Source organism: Prenolepis imparis, unplaced genomic scaffold (genome assembly GCF_030444845.1).
Source record: "Prenolepis imparis isolate NDT839.2.m4 unplaced genomic scaffold, iyPreImpa1.0 SCAF_580, whole genome shotgun sequence".
Classification (NCBI taxonomy): Eukaryota; Metazoa; Arthropoda; class Insecta; order Hymenoptera; family Formicidae; genus Prenolepis; species Prenolepis imparis.
The window spans coordinates 3,188-13,819 of record NW_028141738.1 but is presented as its reverse complement, the minus strand read 5'-3'; the positions used below and the strand labels follow the sequence as shown (position 1 = coordinate 13,819).

At 41.9% G+C, this 10,632-nt stretch overlaps 1 pseudogene; it reads right to left on the bottom strand.

Annotated features, from left to right (window-relative positions):
* Positions 1-454: 454 nt before the first annotated feature.
* LOC145948693 (uncharacterized) lies at positions 455-8,565 on the bottom strand (annotated as a pseudogene).
* Positions 8,566-10,632: the final 2,067 nt, after the last annotated feature.

The following is a 10,632-nucleotide window of genomic DNA, read 5'->3' as shown; positions in this document are numbered from 1 at the left end:
TACTATTGACAGTTTTTGTGAATGATATATATTTTTCTTTAGTTATCGGAAGTAATTCAATGCTCCCTTCAAACGCTGTAGCTATATCCTCGATAATGAAATGTGTGTCATAACTTGATAAATTGTGAAAAACTATCGGAATACAAAAAGATTCTTTATAATTTAGATTACAATTTGAGTGCGCGGGACCTCTGTACCGCCCGGTCAGATGGTAATGATCGCGTACGCGTGTATCGTCATCTTGCATGAATGGTTTCTCACATATATGACAATGCGTCGCGCTATGAAATTTTTCCCACACGTCAGATGTTAAATTTACCATGGGGACGTTAGTTGCTAAAATATTCTTTACGCGTATCGCTAAATTTTTAAGTTGTTCGGAAAACCACGAAATGCAATCTACACTACGGCGAGAATAATACTCGGATAACGAATCGTCATATAAGCAATGTACATAATATGCTATACTAAATACTTGGTGATGTTGGTATAAATTCTTTTCTTCTTCCTTCTTATTCGTCTTTGTCAGCACACATTCGAGGTCTGCGTATACGACAAAAGGAAGTCGTTCTTTGCGATTAAAGTTGTTGAACGCGAGCCACTTGTCCTTATCGCTCGGTAACCGGATAGCGCAGTCATTCATCTCTCTGCAGTCTACCATATGTGTCTGCAACTTGTCCTCAGACCCGAAATAATGCAAGCATCTGTAAAAGATAATAGCAATTATAAACACTTTATAATTATTTTATGATTATTTAATATATAATTTGCAATAAATATACATACCGATCACAGATATATGTCTTGTGACCATGTTTGCTCAATTGCGAGCTGACAAGCTGGGATAGATTCTTTATCCAGGCGAAATGTTCAACGCTATTGCTGTCTTGCATGTACAACAAGTTGATGTGTCTTTCTTTTCCTCCGAGAGACGTATCGGGACAATGTTCTTTTCTTCGATACTGTACACATTTATCGAAATGTCTTTATGATGTTCAAATTTTTTAATTTGGTTCAACGTCATCGGAAACTCAATGTCCTGGAAATTCAGCACTGTTGTGTAATGTGGATACATAGATTTGCGATCCGCGTCTCTTTCAGCGGGATACAGTGCAGCGACCACAGCCCACGCAAAACATGCAGTGTCTTTTGATTTCACGTTAATCACTGCTCTCTTCATCATTATTTCTCGCGGTAATTTAATGTGACATCCCGCACGCATTGGATTATACTTATTTATATTTACAATTAAATTGATTATTCGCGACACTGCCCAACCACTATCATGTTCTTGAAACTCTTCGAGAGATGCTAGCGTGGTCTCCATAGCGCGTTGATCGTACCATTCGCGCAAATCAGACGTGCGAAAGATTTCACAGTTTTTCGTATTGATAGTTTTATTAGCGCGTTTATCACCCGACACAAACTCGCCATTAAACATAATGTTCACTTTCACACTAGTGTGTTTTTGCAACACTTTTTGCACGTGTCCGATCACAATGTCTTTGGCCTCCTCTAGAAATTGACGAGGTTCGATGTGATTGCTGTTTATCACCGCACCAGTCAAGATGCGGCTCTCGAACGCCGTATCAATCTCTCGCCATATGAGTCCGACGTCTCGCGAACTGCTTCCAGCACCTGCGTGTATAAAACGTCTGCGTACCGAATTCTTCAACCCTTCGAGACGTGCGATTTGGGAGACAAGCGATTGTCGAACTCCGATCGGTAATCGTGGACGTTTTATTCGACTTTGTTCTTCCAGTGATTCGATGTATTCGTCACATTGCTGCTCCCACACAATATATTCTTCCACCGAATTCACCCTTGCGGATTGCTCCAACAAACTTGCTTCCAATTGTGCCATTTTTGAGATGTACTTCTTGAACCTCTGACAAAGATATTGACATAGTATGCCTCTTTACCATCATTTTTATTTAATCGTAGAGATCATTGGCACTCGAGTATGTTGCACTTTGTGATTTTGTTACGTACGAATGATGTATCGACCTTGAAATTGATACATTTTTTTTGCACATTTCGCGAGATTCATCTCAAGATGAGAGCGGCCGTACATTGGCGCTCGAAAATTTTAATTATGTTGCATTTTCTTGTGATTTTGTTACATATGTTTTGAACACCTGGGGATGATATCATAGCAGCCGTACATTGACGCTTGAAATTTTGAATATGTTGCATTATTTTACATTTAATATTTCATTGAGGATGATGTCATAGCAATCGTACATTGACGCTTGAAATTTTGGATATGTTGCATTATTTTACATTTAATATTTCATTGAGGATGATGTCATAGCAGCCATGCATCGGCGCTTGAAATTTTGGATATGTTGCATTATTTTACATTTAATATTTCATTGAGGATTATGTCATAGCAGTCGTACATTAACGCTTGAAATTTTGGATATGTTGCATTATTTTACATTTAATATTTCATTGAGGATGATGTCATAGCAATCGTGCATCGGCGCTTTGATGATTGGTTAAAAATAATTTTGTGTCAGCAATAATCCCCACCCCATTACTTTGTATCAATAAAAACTTGTAATAATGATTTAGTATTGTATCAATCACTTATGTGAAAGGTTCTTTTAAAAATGTACTCCGCCAGCATGAATTATTACGTTCCAAAACAAGAAATGTCTAAGAATACAAGTGACAAGCAAGTTTCGATTCTTTTTTTTGGTCAAAATAAAGATTTTTAAATAATGATTTTTAAATAATTTTTGAAATATTGTTCTAATTATTTTTATAGCATTCAGCGTGCGACTCGTATACTTGGGCGAAGATATGCTCTAACTGCAACATTCTATAAATATTTGGAAATAGGAATCAGCGTCGGAATAATATCCTATGTGGAATTGGCTCTCGGTGATAATCGAGGCAATCAAATAATATTACCCATTGAAACATGGAAATCTCTAATGCGGAAACGAGCAGACATTGAGCAGCTAACTGAAACTCCGCTATGGATTAGTGATCTGACACTCGAAGCGGTTAACATGTATACTTCAAAAATTATAATAATTACTTCATCTGATAATTCTTTGTACATGAAACCATCAACGTTACTACATTTATTCGATTTCGACAAATGTATTGATCATATGTATTCCTGGCTGTGTGAGAATACTCATAGTATTAATGAAAAATTTAAACAATTTGTAAATATTTTACAATGTGATAATATCCGCGATGTGAGCAATGCCGCAAAGGCGATACGTGATAGTAATATGTTTAATAGTGAATCACTTATAGATTGTGAATTGATAACTTGTGCTATAAATGAAATTATTTATAATGCTTGCAACAAATAAATTATTTTACTGTTAAACTGTGTTTAATTCTTTCTTTCCCGCCCCTGTTCTATATGTATATAAATAGTATGATGTGCACATGCATTATCAACAAAACTCTTCAAAAAAATGATGAGCTAGATGATACTCCAGTTAGAACAGAGAGATGAAGAGAGATGTAGAATTAAAATCAAGAGGGGAGCAACATTATAATATATGTGTCGTGTCATAGAGTAGCAGACTTATACTCGCATGCTCGTGCTGTGCGGTTGCATGAAACTGTATGATATATAATTCTGCAAGTGTTGTAAAGATGATAACTCTGGAGGAATACATTTAATTACTGGAACAACTTGTGTTGTGCAATGCTGCTGACCTGAAAGAATGGGATTTTTTCGGACTGCCTCCACTTAAAATTGATAAAACGATTTACTGGATGTGGGAGCCAGATTGTGATGGTTGTATCGACTTGTTAGAAGGACAATGTCCGCAAGAACTAATGAGAATTTTCGGAATGCAAATGAACCCCAAGAAATTATTAATTGGAAATTTGCAGTCACGGACAACTCGAATCGCGCGACTTGAAGAAATAAGAAGATTGCTACGCAAACGTTTCTTAAGCATAGATACCAGTGTTCCTGCGCTTTCGACACACACTCCGGTTAATTCAATTGTGCAGGCGATACATGGGCGTGAAATCGGTTTGAAAAAACCTCATACTGATGCTCTAAAAGATCAACTATGGGATATGAAACATTGGGATGATCCGAAAAAACGCTCTTTCCTATTCGAGTTGAACGTTAAAAGATTTTCTTATGCTGAGCATAGAGAATCCTCTGAGGAGGAATAATTGTTGTAAATATTTCTTTTCATTTAAAAATTATTAAAATAATAAATTGATTAATAAAATAAATATATTTAATAAAAATTTCTGTTATGCAGGAGTCCCCGCCTAGCAGTCCCCGCCGCTTCTCGCAGCCACCGTCGCGCTGCTGTATACATTTTATATTTTTATATTATTATTGTATTATTATATTTCATATTTTATATTTTATATTTTATATTTTACATTTTATATTGTTTATCTTATTATTTGTATTTTTTTCTTATATATTCATATTATATTATTATATTTTTATATTATATTTTATATTATATATTATATTTTATATATTTTATATTTTAAATTTTTTAAATTTTTTAATTTACACACACACACACACACACACAAAATTGTATGATTGCACACACATAGTTATATAATAAAAATTATTTTAAATATTAAAAATATATAGTTTATTTTAGAATAGGTCCTCTCCCCTTCCTCAAGCCTAAAAATATTAATTAAAAAAAAATATTATAAAAAAAAAGTCTCTCTCGCGCTCTCCATCGCCGCATCGTCTCGCAACATCTCTCTCTCGCTCTTGTGATATCTCTCTCGCGTGCACCTCGCGCTCTCCTTCGCTGCATCAGCTCTCGCGCTCTCCTTCGCGTCATCTCGCTACCTCTCGTCATCTCGCGCTATCTCTCTCGCTCTTGCATATACGCCTCGCTGCAACACCTCGCGCTCTCCATCGTCGCATCATCTCGCACTATCTCTCTCGCTCTTGCATATACATCTCGCTTGCGTCATCTCTCTCACGTGTGCCTCGCGCTCTCCTTCGCGTTCCTCTCTCCCCGCGGACCCCTCACCCATAAAGGTTCACGCGGTCTTTCGCGGTTCCTCTCTCCCCGCGGGACCCCTCGCGGATCCTAAAATCGCGGACGCTTCCCCCTCCTGCGGACCCCTCGCGGATCCTAAAATCGCGGACGCTTCCCCCTCTCGCGGACCCCTCGCGGATCCTAACCTCGCGGACGCCTCCCCCTCCCCGCGGACCTCTCGCGGACCCGTCACCTAAATCGCAGACGCTTCCCCCTCCCCGCGGCCCCCTCGCGGACCCTAACCTCGCGGATCCTAACCTCGCGGACGCCTCCCCCTCCCCGCGGATCCCTCGCGGACCCGTCACCTAAATCGCAGACGCTTCCCCCTCCCCGCGGCCCCCTCGCGGACCCTAACCTCGCGGACGCCTCCCCCTCCCCGCGGACCCCTCGCGGACCAGGCACCAAAATCGCGGACGCTTCCCCCTCCCCGCGGACGCTCCCCCTCCCCGCGTGACGTCATTCCCCCTCCCCGCGTGTCGTCATCCCCCTCCCCGCCTGACGTCATTCCCCCGCGCCCTGTGTTCCCCTCGCCCCTCACCCCCCTCATTGCCCATGAGTTAGAATCGGCATAGTATTACTACTTCGGACCATCTGTTTTCTTATCTCATGTGCCGAGTAAGCGTTCAAGCTATTATGTCATACATCCCCTACTTTTCCTACCGAGAGCGGGTCTGTCTCCGCGATGTTCGTCATAAAGTTTTTAGCGTTTGACGCGTTAATATCGTAAAAAGTTTTAAAATGAATTTTGAAGAAATAGTGCGCCATGACGATCGACCCAGGTGGGTCGATATGATATTTCGTGACGATCGACCCATGTATCATGACTTATGGTACGAGTCGGTGCGTGAGGTGGTGGCTGCGAGGTGGGTGCGGATAAGTCGGGAGTATGATCGATACTATAACGATCTGCTGTGGGGTGACATAGAGGAAGAGGTCCCTGATGGCGAATGGGATGATGTGTGGTGCCTTCGCCAGTTGTTCGGGGAGGAACCTTATCCTCCCGAACATGTCCCGGAGCCATTATGGGCCTAGTAAGTATTTCTTTTCATTTAAAAATTATTAAAATAATAAATTGTTTAATAAAATAAATATATTTAATAAAAATTTCTGTTATGCAGGAGTTCTGCCCTGCCGCCTCGCAACCACCGTCACCTCGCAGCCACCACCACCTCGCAGCCACCACCTCACGCACCGCCTCGTACCACAAGTGGTGATACATGGATCGATCGTCATGGAATATCATATCGACCCATGTGGTTCGATCATCATGGCGCTGCTTTATATATTTTATATGTATATAATATTTTAAATTTTAAATTCACACACACACACACACACACACAAGCATTTTGTAAAATATATACACACACACAGTTATAAATAAAAATTACTTTAAATATTTAAAAAAAATGTATTTATTTTAGAATAAGTCCTCTCCCCTTCCTCCTATTAAAATCTTATTAATTAAAATTACTGTAAATATTATTAAAAAAAATTCTCTCTCGCGTCCGCCTCTCGCGCTCTCGTTCGCTGCATCAGCTCTCGCGCTTTCCATCGCCGCATCGTCTCGCAACATCTCTCTCTCGCTCTTGTGATATCTCTCTCACGTGCACCTCGCGCTCTCCTTCGCTGCATCAGCTCTCGCGCTCTCCTTCGCGTCATCTCGCTACCTCTCGTCATCTCGCGCTATCTCTCTCGCTCTTGCATATATGTCTCGCTGCAACACCTCGCGCTCTCAATCGCCGCATCATCTCGCTACCGCTATCTCTCTTTCGCGAACGTCTCTCTCGCGACATCTCTCTCTCTCGCGTTCGCCTCGCGCTATCCTTCACATTCCTCTCTCCCCGCGGACCCCTTACCCATAAAGTTTGATGCGGTCTTTCGCGGACGCCTCCCCCTCCCCGCGGACCCCTCGCGGACCCTAAAATCGCGGACGCTTCCACCTCCCCGCGGCCCCCTCGCGGACCCTAACCTCGCGGACGCCTCCCTCCTCCCCGCGGACCCTAAAATCGCGGACGCTTCCCCCTCCCCGCGGACGCCTCCCCCTCCCCGCGTGACGTCATTCCCCCTCCCCGCGTGACGTCATCCCCCTCCCCGCGTGACGTCATTCCCCCGCGCCCTGGGTTCCCCTCGCCCCTCACCCCCCCTCCCTCATTGCCCCATGGGTTAGAACCCGCCTAGTATCACTACTTATGAATAAGTATAATAATATATAAAAATATAAAATATATAAAAATTTAAGACTATAATATGATGTGAAGGCTCGTTTTGATAACAATATATTGAGTTGTGTTGGGCTAATTAGGAGCCTGGCGCGGAAGGTGGTGCGCTAATTATTTATGTGTTTATAGATTTGGAAAACTTGTGTTCTTGTATGTTTCCTTTATTGATTAGAACGTTTCGGTCCATAATTCGGACCATTTTCAGCTTTTGTCAATTACATTATGTTATACATTATTGTGTAGGTGAAAATGGCTTATGATGGGTGTCGAATGTTTAAATTGTTTAATTGCACAAGATTTTTTAGTGTGTAGGGGAACGATTATTACATACTGTGATTTTGTTTAAATTATCGGTCGTTGACCCTCAACATCTCATTCGACTTTCTGTTATTTATTGGCCTTATTGGCCTTATTGGATGTTAGACTTTATATGTGCGTCGGATGGTATCTCGTGGGTCGCGAGTTCTTAGACGTGACTAACGCTTACGTTTTGATCGAATGTCGCGTATTGCCGTGTATCTGTGTTTATTTCGTTTTTTGTGAACAATATGTGTTGTTACGTCCTGTGGACTCCACGATTCTTTTCTTTCGGAGAATGCAAGGCGATATTCGAAATATTGCAGCTGCACTAATAAACTGCGATCTGATAAGCGAGGAAAACATACGCTGAGAGTTTAATAATAATAGTAAAGAATCGTTACGTCCTGTGGACTCCACGATTCTTTTCTTTCGGAGAACGCAAGGCGATATTTTAAATATCACAGTCGCGCAGATAAACCGACGATCTGACAGGCGATGCAAACATATCTCGAGACAGCTTCATCGTAAAAATAAAAGAATACATACAGATCAACTCACAAAATTCAAGCTGTAACTTATCATATTCTAAGAAGTTAAACTAGTCGACAATTCTCTAAACAAAACCAACAGTTGGGAAGACTAATAAAATTTTAGAAGAAAGACTAACAACGATAAGCGATTCTAAACAATTCTCGGCTGACGGATCGTCGTTACGCGATATCTACATAAGATAAGACCGAGAGGGTAATAAACATATCAACTACACTTGATAGCAACAAATTCTCCATTGGTCGAAACATAAGGGCCTAAACAAAGCCCTGACCAGTCACGACAATTGTAAAATTAAAAGAGACGCCTCCGGGACCTAAAGGGCGTCATTGAAAAATTTCCTATTCGTCAGGAAATGTTAATAAACCAATGGAGAGGAGGAGCAAAAAGGTTTATATACCCGCGACATCCCTCGGGAGAGCAGATTTTGCTTCGGACTCTTGAGCATAATTTTTCGCACACGACTTATCCGGCCTCATACTTAGACATTTCGGCCTTTTCGAACACTATCATTTCAAATTCGGCCTCACTCGAACTCAAGTTTCGACGCTCGTTTTGTGTGTGAGTGAGAACAGAGTTAAGTGCGACAGCGAGAGGCAGTGAACAATAGCGAGTTCACAAAACCGGAAATACAACTACCGGCAAGTGAGACCTCCACCTTGAAGCGCTTGACTCGACGCAACTCTGTTCTCGATATTTTTATCAGCGCACTCCATAAGTAGTAAGTTTATCAAGCGTGCTACATCTCCACCCTTATACTTGAAAATAATTCTGGGACTTCAATTAAATTATAATTGTTTTCCTTTTTGATTTATTAATTTATTATCCTTGTTTAATTCTAACTCTGAAAAACTGTCTTTTCTCCCTCCATCCTTACCCCTCTCTCTCTCTCTCTCTCTCTCTCTTGAAATCACTTCGGATTTCCCGCGATAGCGGAGCAATCCGTGATTTCTACCATCTCCTCCCTATCTCTCGAAATCACTCTGGATTTCCCGCGATAGCGGAGCAATCCGTGATTTCTTCCATCTCCTTATCTCTCGAAATCACTCCGGATTTCCCGCGATAGCGGAGCAATCCGTGATTTATTCTCTCTCTCTCTCTTGAACGAACAAATAAGTACTAAAATAACTAACTAAATTATTAAATAATTAAAATATCAAAATTATATAAAAATAAATATATATATATATATCCCTTTTTTCTCTTACAAGAACTCCCAGAGTTATTTTTCAGTAAGTACTCTTCTTGTCCGGTTATTTTATTGTTCGCTCTCGTAGTGGAAAATCCAAGGAGACGACCCTCGCGAACCGCGGCTAAATTGGCGCGAAACCGGCGTAATAGACGGTTAAGGAAAGCGTTGGCACGGAGTCTGGCTGCGGGCGAAACCTTCGGCTCCTTAAATAAAATTAACACACCGATTCACACAGAGACAACCAATACATATCACCCTACGGTCTCTCCTATTTCCTCACCCGAACGTATAGAAACCCTGCTGATACCGTCCCCCGCTACCTCTGCTTCTGCAGAACTTTTCGACTCTCCGCGAACTCCTTCTTCTCTTTCTCCCGAACCCGCTATATCTCAGCGGGCCCCTTCCCCTCACTCCTCTGTTTCCTCTGAGGACGCCGATTCTCCGCGGAGCCCTTCTCCCTTTCTTCCCCCTGCTTCTCCCTGATCCACCTAGATCTCCGTCTCCGGCTCCCTCAACAATCATCCTCGAGGATTCTCCTCTCTCATCCCCAACGTCCTCTGTAAATAGGGAACATCCGGAGGAGTTCGAAGTAATAGATATCGGCGACGACGATTCCGAAGAATCAGAATCGCCTGCCAAGCTCTCATACGAGCAATTTAGAGCTTGGTTGATAAATCAGCTCCCAGGGATACGAGAAGTTCCTGAGGGAGCTTTCACAATTGGTCCAGGCCCCGTAGACCACGAGGCCTTACGAGAATTTTTAGAGACCACTGATAGGAATAACATCATCCCCTGGTATGTTCCCGGGCGCAGATATCCTTTAGCCGTCCCTGCACACCTTCTCCAACGAACTTATCCCCGCTCCACCGCCAAAATTACCGAACTCTCATAAACTAGCATTCTTACTCACACGCACACACATGGACACAATTTTTATATATCTATTATCGTTTAAATTATTGTAACCACCAATCGGGACCCTAAAATCTAAACAATAACTCTTTCCCCTTTCTGCCCCGATTGAAGACCTCCGTATCTATGTATCACCCGCGACCCATACACATACACTCACACTTTCATTAGCGAACATCTCTAATTATTATTTATATTATCATTATGTATAGCATTTCGTTTGCTGCATTATTAGAAATAAATTTATAATTGTAACGTAAATGGTTTCTGTTTTAATATAACCCGTTCCCACTCATTCCCGTAAACCGAGATCGCACAAGGTCCCATCCTGCGCAAAAGAGATTAAATTCTCTTCCCGAAAAGGGACCACCGAGCGAACGGCCCTTTAAATAGAGTAAGAGCGACCCTTGCGGTCGTTGACCTATTTGGGCCTAGACGTTCG